The sequence below is a fragment of the Jaculus jaculus genome, chromosome 5 (assembly GCF_020740685.1).
Source record: "Jaculus jaculus isolate mJacJac1 chromosome 5, mJacJac1.mat.Y.cur, whole genome shotgun sequence".
Classification (NCBI taxonomy): domain Eukaryota; kingdom Metazoa; phylum Chordata; class Mammalia; order Rodentia; family Dipodidae; genus Jaculus; species Jaculus jaculus.
This window is the reverse complement of record NC_059106.1, coordinates 59,720,388-59,729,426: the sequence shown is the minus strand read 5'-3', so window position 1 is coordinate 59,729,426 and position 9,039 is coordinate 59,720,388.

Genomic DNA, 9,039 nt, shown 5'->3' with positions numbered 1-9,039 from the left:
CCTGGCATTTTTTTTTTAAGGTAGGGTCTCATTGTGGCCCAGGATGACCTGGTATTCATTATATAGTCTCAGGGTAGCATTGAAAGCACGATCCTTCTACTTCTGTCTCCCAAGTGCTGCAATTAAAGGCATGTGCCATCATGCCCAGCATGGCCCTTTTTTTTCTTTTTCTTTTTATGCAAGAGAATGAGAATAAGAACTAAAGCCAAAGCCTCCAGCCACTGCAACTGAGCTCCAGATGTGTGCTCCACCTTGTATGCATGTGTGGCCTTGCGTACTTGCGCTGCCTTGTGCATCTGGCTTATGTGGGATCTGAAGAGTTGGACATGGGTCCTTAGGCTTCCCAGGCCAGCACTTTAACTGCTCAGCCACTTCTTCAGCCCCAGATTTTTATTTCATTTTATTTTATTCTTTTGGTTTTTCAAGGTAGTGTCTCCCTCTATCTCAGGCTGACCTGGAATTCACTATGTCATCTCAGGGTGGCCTGGAACTCATGGCAATCCTCCTACCTCTGCCTCCCAAGCCAGATTAAAGGCGTGCATGCGTGGCCCTGGCCCCAGATTAAAATTTTATATATATATATATATATATATTTGCAAGACAAGAGAGAATGAATGAATGAAAGAATGAATGGGCATGCTAGGGCCTCCTACCACTGCCAACAGACTCCAGATGCATGCGCCACTCTGTATATCTGGCTTTACATGGGTACCTGGGAATCAAACCTGCGTCATTAGGTTTTGTGGGCAAGTGCCTTAACTACTGAGTCATCTCGCCAGCCCCTCCACTGATTTTTATGTGGGTGCTGGGCATCAAACTCAGATCTACATGCTTGAACAGTAAGCCCTCTTACCTGCTGGTTCATTTCCCCAGCTCCAAAAACTACATCTTTTTAAAAAATCAATGTATTTATTTTTAAATATTTGTATTTATTTATTTATTTGACAGAGAAAGAGGGAGAGAGATAAGAAGAGAATGGGCACGCCAGGGCCTCCAGCCACTGCAGATGAACTCCAGATGCGTGCGCCCCCTTGTGCATCTGACTAACGTGGATTCTGGGGAATCAAACCTGGGTCCTTTGGCTTTGCAGGCAAATGCCTTAACCGCTAAGCCATCCCTCCAGCCCAATGCATTTATTTTATTTTATTTATTTGCAAGTAGAGAGTTACAAATAGAAAGAGAGAGAGAGAATGGGTGCACCAGGGCCTCCTGTCACTACAAACTAACTCCGTGCCGGCACCCCTGTGTGCACCTGGTTTTATGTGGAAGCTAGGGAACTGAACCTGGATCATTGGCTTTGCAGGCAAGCACCTGAACCACTGAACCATCTCTACAGCCCTCCATCTCATTTTTAAATTTTTCTTTGTTTTTTGATTTTTTCAAAGTAGGGTCACATTCTAGCCCAGGGTGACCTAGAATAGAAACTCACTCTGTAGCCCCAGATTGGGCTTAAAGGCACGTACCATCACACCCAGTTTAAGAACTCCATTTTAGGGCTGGAGAGATGTGCTCCTATCTCCTCCTGTGCTGTGAGGCCCGGGTGTCACTACACAGAGCAGAAGGGTAGAGTGGCAGGTGAGTCCCATGGGTCACATCAGGCCACCAGCGTTGTGACTGGAGCCATGACATGACTTTGTGTAACCTAGGCCACAATTGGCCCATTTGGAAGGTTACCCTTGATCAACAAAGAAATGTCCTTGACTGGCCTTGCCTCTGTCACTGAGACCAATAAGGAAAGCCTCAACCAACACAACCACAATGGCAACTGTGTTGGTTTTCTTCATCAACTTGCTATTACCTGAGTCATCCATGAGGGCTTATCTAGATTAGGTTAGTTGATGTGGGAAGACCCACCTGAACTGTTCATGGCACCATACAGGCTAGGGGCCTGAACTATGTAAAAAGAGGAGAACTGAGCTGGAGACCTGGCTCAGAGGTTGAAGGCACTTGCTTGCAAAGCCTGATGGCCTAAGTTCGATTCCCCAATACCTATGTCAAGCCAGATGCACAATGTGGCACATGTGTCTGGAGTTTGTTTGCAGTGGCAGAGGGTCCTGATATGCCTATACACACTTTCACTCTTTCTCTCTCAAATAAATTTTAAAAAATGATTTTTTTTTTTAAAAAGGAGAACTGATGCCAGGCATGGTGACACATGCCTTTAATCTCAGCACTTGGGGGGCAGAGGTGGGAGGATCACTGTGAGTTCAAGGCCACCCTGAGACTACATAGTGAATTACAGGTCAGCCTGGGCTAGAGCGAGACCCTACCTCAAAAAACCAAATAATAAAAAGAGAGCTGGCTGAATAGCTATTTTCATCCCTCTGCTTCCTCGCCGACTGTGAGCCACTCCCTCAAGCTCCTGTCCCCACGTCTTCCCCACCATGACGGACTATAACCTGGAAGTATGTACTCAAAAAAACCTTCCTCCCTTAAACTGACTTTTCTCAGGTATTTTGTCCCAACAATGAGAAGGTAAATAATATAGCAACTAAAGCCACCATTGTGATCACAGCTACCTTCATAACGACAGGACTTCTGGGCCCTGTGCAAAATAGAGGACACGGAGGAGATATGCTGGGGTGAGGTGACAGAAATCAGCTCCAGCGGGCCGGGCACTTTCAGTTTACTTTCTCCAACCAGCTGGTTGTTCAGGACAAATGCCTTTGGACAGAGCCCTGAGGATCATGGCAGAGCTGACTCACTCATCCAAGCTATACCTAGGCTGAGCTGGTATGGTGCCAATGCCCTCTGCAAGCACCAGGGCCTGAATAGGTGAGTGGACAGAGGTGCAACCATGCCCCTGGGTCCTGGCTTGTAGCATGGATGTGCATGGAGGGGCAAGTTCCTGCCACCCAACCCCACCACAGCCTCCTCTCCAGCCCAGGAATCTAAGGATGTGGGCTCTAAGCCACTCCTGACTCACTGTCCAGAAGCAGGAGTCCAGGGCTGAATCTCTCTGGGGAGGGGCAGGGGGAGACTGCTTCTCTCTGTTTTCTTGCCCAAGGATGAACCCTAACTTTGGTCACCCAGTCCCAGACTCAGCCCTGTCTGTCCTGGCCTGGGGCCTGATAGGCCCAGGGGAAGTGCACTCCTACCTCCATCTGATCCCAACACAGGGCCCAGCTCAACCCTAGAATTCTGACCAAACCTGGCCCATGAGCCCAAGCAAGATCCAGGGCTGGCTGGCTCAGCATCTTGAAACTCAGCAATCCAGGCCTAAGCCTCCTCCCTGGGAAACCAAACAGGGAAAAATAAAGTCCAATTTAAGTCATGCGTGGTGTCCCACACCTGTAATCCCAGCACGCTGGAGGTGGAGGCAAGAGGATCCTTAGTTGGAATCCAGCCCAAGCTACATAGTGAAACCATGTCTCAGGAAACCAACAGCTGGGGTGTGGTTTAGTGGCAAAGTGCTTGACTGGCATGTGTGAAGACCTGGTTTTACTCCCCAGCATGGATAAATAAAGAAGTAAATGCTAGGGTAGAGAGATGGCTTAGTGGTTAAGCACTTGCCTGTGAAATCTAAGGACCCCAGTTCAAGGTTCAATCCCCTAGGACCCATGTTAGCCAGATGCACAAGGGGGCACATGCATCTGGAGTTTGTTTGCAGTGGCTGGAGGCCCTGGCATGCCCATTCTCTCCCTCCCTCTCTCTCTCTTTCTGCCTCTTTCTGTCCTGTCACTCTCAAATAAATAAATAAAATTGAACAAAAAAAATTTTTTTAAGAAGTAAATGCCCAATGAACACCCTTACATCTCCTAGTTTTAGGGAGCTATCCTTGTCTCAGGAAATAAAGCTTTAAGCAAAGTATTTTTTCTGAGATACTAGATCTCCCTGCCTTCTCCTGCCAGGATCCCTTTCAGGTATGGAGGGCTCCTGCCCTAAACCCTCCCTCTCCACTGAGCTCTAATAGTCCTAGGTTGCAGGCAGGAGAGAGCTGTGATAGTCCCGAGACTCTCTCTGAGAGGCTAGCGTATGGGCCAGGGCCTTTGGCTTGTGAGCTTGAGTAAGACCCTCTCCACTCTGGGCATCACTTTCCCCATCCATGTAATGAGAGATTTAGTCTTTTAGATGTCAAAGGTAAAGATTTGGGGCTGAGGGTCTAGCTCAGCGGTTGGGTGCTTGCTAGCATGCACAAAGCTCTGGGTTCAATCCCAGTATCATCGAAAAAAAAAACTGCTGGATATATTAGCTCACTCCTGTAATGCTAGCATGGAGGAGGTTGAGGCAGGATTGCCATGAGTTTGAGGGAAGCCTGGGCTACAGAAGGAGAGTTTGTCTCAAAAATCTACAAAGCAGCCAGGCATGGTGGCGCACGCCTTTAATCCCAGCATTCGGGAGGCAGAGGTAAGAGGATCGCTGTGGGTTGGAGGTCACCCTGAGACTACACAGTGAGTTTCAGGTCAGCCTGGACTAGAGTGAAACCCTATCTCAAAAGAATATTTTTTTTAATTAAAAATAAATAAGTGCCAGGTATGGTGGCATACACCTTTAATTCCAGCACTTGGGGGGCAGTGGATCGCCATGAGTTTGAGGCCACCCTGAGACTACATAGTGAATTCTAGGTCAGCCTGGACCAGAGTGAGACCCTACCTCAAACAAAACAACAAAACAAAACAAAAAAATCCACACAGCAGGGGCTGGACAGGTTAAAGCACATGGGGGCACACGCATCAGGAGTTTGGTTGCAGTGGCTGGAGGCCCTGGTGCGCCCATTCTCTCTCTCTCTCCATCTCTGTCTCTCAAATAAATAGATAAAAATGCACAAAACAGCCAGGCGTGGCAGCAAACACTTTTTTTTTTTCTTCAAGATAGGGTCTTACTCTAGCCCATGCTGACCTAGAATTCACTATGTAGTCTCAGAGTTGCCTTGAACTCACTGCGATGTTCCTACCTCTGCCTCCCTAGTGCTGGGATTAAAGGTGTGTGCCACCATGCACAGTATGGCAAACACTTTTTTAAAAATTTATTTATTTATTATTTTTCTTATTAACAACTTCCATGATTGTAAACAATATCCTATGGTAATATCCTCCCTCCCCCAATTTCCCCTTTGAAACTCCATTCTCCATCCTATCCCCTCCCCATCTCAATCAGTCTCTCTTTTATTTTGATGTCATGATCTTTTCCTCCTATTATGATGGTCTTGTGTAGGTAGTGTCAGACACTGTGAGGTCATGGATATGCAGGCCATTTTGTGTCTGGGGGGAAGACATTGTAAGGAGTCCTACCCTTCCTTTGGCTCTTACATACTTTCTGCCACCTCTTCTGCAATGGACCCTGAGCCTTGGAAGGTGTGATAGAGATATTGCAGTGCTGAGCATTCCTGTCATTTCTTTCCAGCACCATGATGCCTTCTGAAGTCATCCCAAGGTCACTGCCATCTGGAAAGAGAAGGTTCTCTACCAAAAGTGAGAGTAGCATTAATATATGGGTATGAACATTAAGAGAAGTGCTTACTGGGCAGTTTGATGAGCATAACATATACATTTAGCCAGATAGCAGCAGATGTTACACCCCTAGAGCTCATGACTACCCCTGTTGTAGGTTTTCAGTATCAGGGATGTATTCCCTCCCACGGACCAGGCCTCCAGTCTAATTGGAGGACAGTTTGTTTCCACCATGACACTCGTGCTACTATTGCACCCATTGGCTCATTTGGCCTGGCTGGCCAAATATAAGGTTTGCAGTGTCCACTGTTGAATATCTTCACTGGTGATTTCTCTCTCTCCCATTGAACTGCATGCAGAATGGCTTCTTCAGATTTCTGTCAGGTGGCCTACATGGAGGAGTTTATCAGCTCAGTTCCAGCAGGATTTCTCAGTGGCCTTGCAGCCCAAGTATGTGGAGTCTTCAGCAATAGGGTCTTACCATCTATTCCTGGTGAGAAACCAAGGGCCTCAGCAATGGCCTGTAATGTTTTGGGGGCATTAGGGACCGCCCTGGCATGGCAAACACTTTTAATCCCAGCACTTGGGAGGCAGAGGTAGGAGAATCACCAAGAGTTTAAGGCCACCTCACCCTACCTCAAAAATAAATAAATAAAAATTAAAAAATCCCACACAGCTGGGTCTGGGAAGATAGTGCAGGGGTTAAAGGAGTTTGCTTTGCAAAGCCTGCCAGCCCAACTTCAATTCCCAAGCCAGCTCACCTAGGGTGGACACAGAAAGTGGCCCAAGTGCCTAGTGTTCCTTTGTATTGGCAGAGGCTCTGGTGCATCCATACCCACACAACACATGTGCAAATGAAGAATTTTATGATGGAGGGTAGATTTGTGAGGGGAAAAGTGAGGGGGAGGAGGGAATTATCAGGGTTTACTGTCTATAACTATGGAAGCTGTCAATAAAAATGTTAATGGGCTGGAGAGATAGCTTAGTGGTTAAAGTGCTTGTCTGCAAATCAAAGAACCAGGTTCTAGTCAGGCATGGTGGCGCACGCCTTTAATCCTAGCACTCAGGAGGCAGAAGTAGGAGGATTGCTGTGAATTTGAGGCTACCCTGAAACTACATAGTGAATTCCAGGTCAGACTGGACTAAAGTGAAACCCTACCTTGAAAAAAAAAAAATAACCCAGGTTTGATTCCCCAAGACCCACATAAACCAGATGCACAAGGAGGTACATGCATCTGAAGTTCAGTGGCAGTGGCTAGAGGCCCTGACACAACCATTCCCTCTCTCTTTCTCTCTCAAATAAGTAAAAATTAAATATTTTTAAATAAATAAACAAATAATGTGTTGCATGTGGTGACACACACCTTTAATCCCAGCACTCGGGAGGCAGCTGTACAAGGATCGTCATGAGTTCAAGGCCACCCTGAGACTACATAGTGAATTCCAGGTCAGCCTGAGCTAGAGTGAAACCCTACCTCAAAAAACAAACAAAATAATAATAATAATAATAAGTAGAAATAAAAACATTAAGCCAAGCATGGTGATGTATGCCTTTAATCCAAGCACTTGAGAGGCAGAGGTAGGAGGATCACCGTGAGTTTGAGGCCACCCTGAGATTACAAAGTGAATTCCGTCAGCCTGGGCTAGGGAGAGACCATACCTCAGGGGAAAAAAATAAAATAAAATATGGGCTGGAGAGATGGCTTAGTGGCTAAAGTGCTTGCCTGTGAAGCCTAAGGATACATGTTCAATCTCGCTCCAGATCCCACATAAGCCAGACACACAAGGTGAGGCAAGTGCAAGGTTATACATGTCCACAGTGTGACACAAGTATCTGGAGTTCTATTTCAGTAACTGAGACCAACTATTTCTCTCTCCCTAAAATAATTTTTTAAATTTTTGTTTATTTTTATTTATTTATTTTAGAATGACAGAGAAAGAGGCAGATGGAGAGAGAGAGAGAATGGGCGCGCCAGGGCCTCCAGCCATTGCAAACAAACTCCAGATGCATGTGCCCCCTTGTGCACCTGGCTAACATGGGTTCTGGGGAATCAAGCCTCAAACCGGGGCCCTTAGGCTTCATAGGCAAACACTTAACCGCTAAGCCATCTCTCCAGCCCTCTAAAATAATTTTTAAGAAATTACCCAACAAAATGCCAAGGTATGGTAGTGCAAGCGTTTAATCCCAACCCTTGGGAGGCAGAGGTAAGAGTTCGAGGCCACCTGCGACTACGTAGTAAATTCCAAGTCAGCCTGAGCTAGAGCGAGACCATACCTACCTTGGAAAACCAAAAGAAAAAAAAAGAATAAAAAAGAAAGTACCTGCAAAGCCAAAGGACCTTGGTGCAGTACCCCAGGACCCATGTAAACCAGATGCACAAGGTGGTGCATGTATCTGGAGTTCATTTGCAGCTGCTGGAGGCTCTGACACACCCATTCTCTCTGTCTCTACCTGCCTCTTCCTCTCTCTCAAATACATAAATAAAAATAAAAATAAATTATTTATTTATTTGCAAGCAGAGAAAGAGAGAGGGAAAGAGAGAGAATGGGCACACCAGGTATTCCAGTGACTGCAAAGAAACTCCAGATGCGTGTGCTACCCTGTGCATCTGACCTTACGTGGGTACTGGGGAATTGAACCAGGTCATTAGGCTTTGTAGAGAACTGGCTTAAATGCTGACCAGTCTCTCCAGCCCCAAACTAAGGCTTTTTCTGTTGTTGTTGTTTTTTAATATATTTTATTTATTTTTATTTGAGAGAGAAAAAAAAGAGACAGAGGGAGCAACAGAGAATGGGCTCACCAGGGCCTTCAGCCACTGCAAACACCAGACGCATGGGCCACCCTGTGCATCTGGCTGATGTGGATCCTGAGGAATAGAACCAGTGTCCTTTGGCTCTGCAGGCATATGCCTTAACCGCTAAGCCATCTCTTCAGCCCCTGTCTTTTGTTGTTTTTTTTTTCAAGGTAGGGTCTTACTCTAGCCAGGCTGACTTGGAAACTCACTATGTAGTCTCAGGCTGGCCTTGAACTCAAGGTATAATCCTCCCACCTCTGTTGGGATTAAAGGGGTGAGCCACCATACACAGCTAAACTAAGGCTCTTGAAGGGCCTTCAGAGTACCATGTGCAAGTATGGCTGAGTTTTATTTCCTGGACCCAGGAAGCTTGTGTTGGCATGTCAATAACACCAGGTTCAAGTCCTGGGCCAACCTCCTAGCTCTGGTTACCTTGTACTAATGACTTGGGCCTCAGTTTTGGTCATCTCAAATGGCAATAACACCAAGTTTGTGAGGATGAGATGTAATGGCAGAGTGCAGTGCTGCCGTCAGGGAAGGGCGGCTGTTGGCGTTACCAGTGCGCCTCGGGCTTCACCTGCCAGCAGAGCCCAGGGCGTGGATCATTCTAGTCTGGCTGCGCTCGGACCTCATCAGAGCCCCCAGGCCCCCACCGCCACGGGCCAGAGTTTGCGCCAGCTCTCTGCAACCTCTTGCCTGCAAGGCGGGCGCATGGGGAACGGGGCTCCCTAAACCCAAGCCAGGCACAAGGATGAGCGAGGTGGGAGGAAAGAGGGCCCAGGGAACTTGGTCAATCCAAACGGTGGGTGGAGCGCGGAAGCCCCCCCTTGACGTCAGGGGTCGGATGCGGCTTC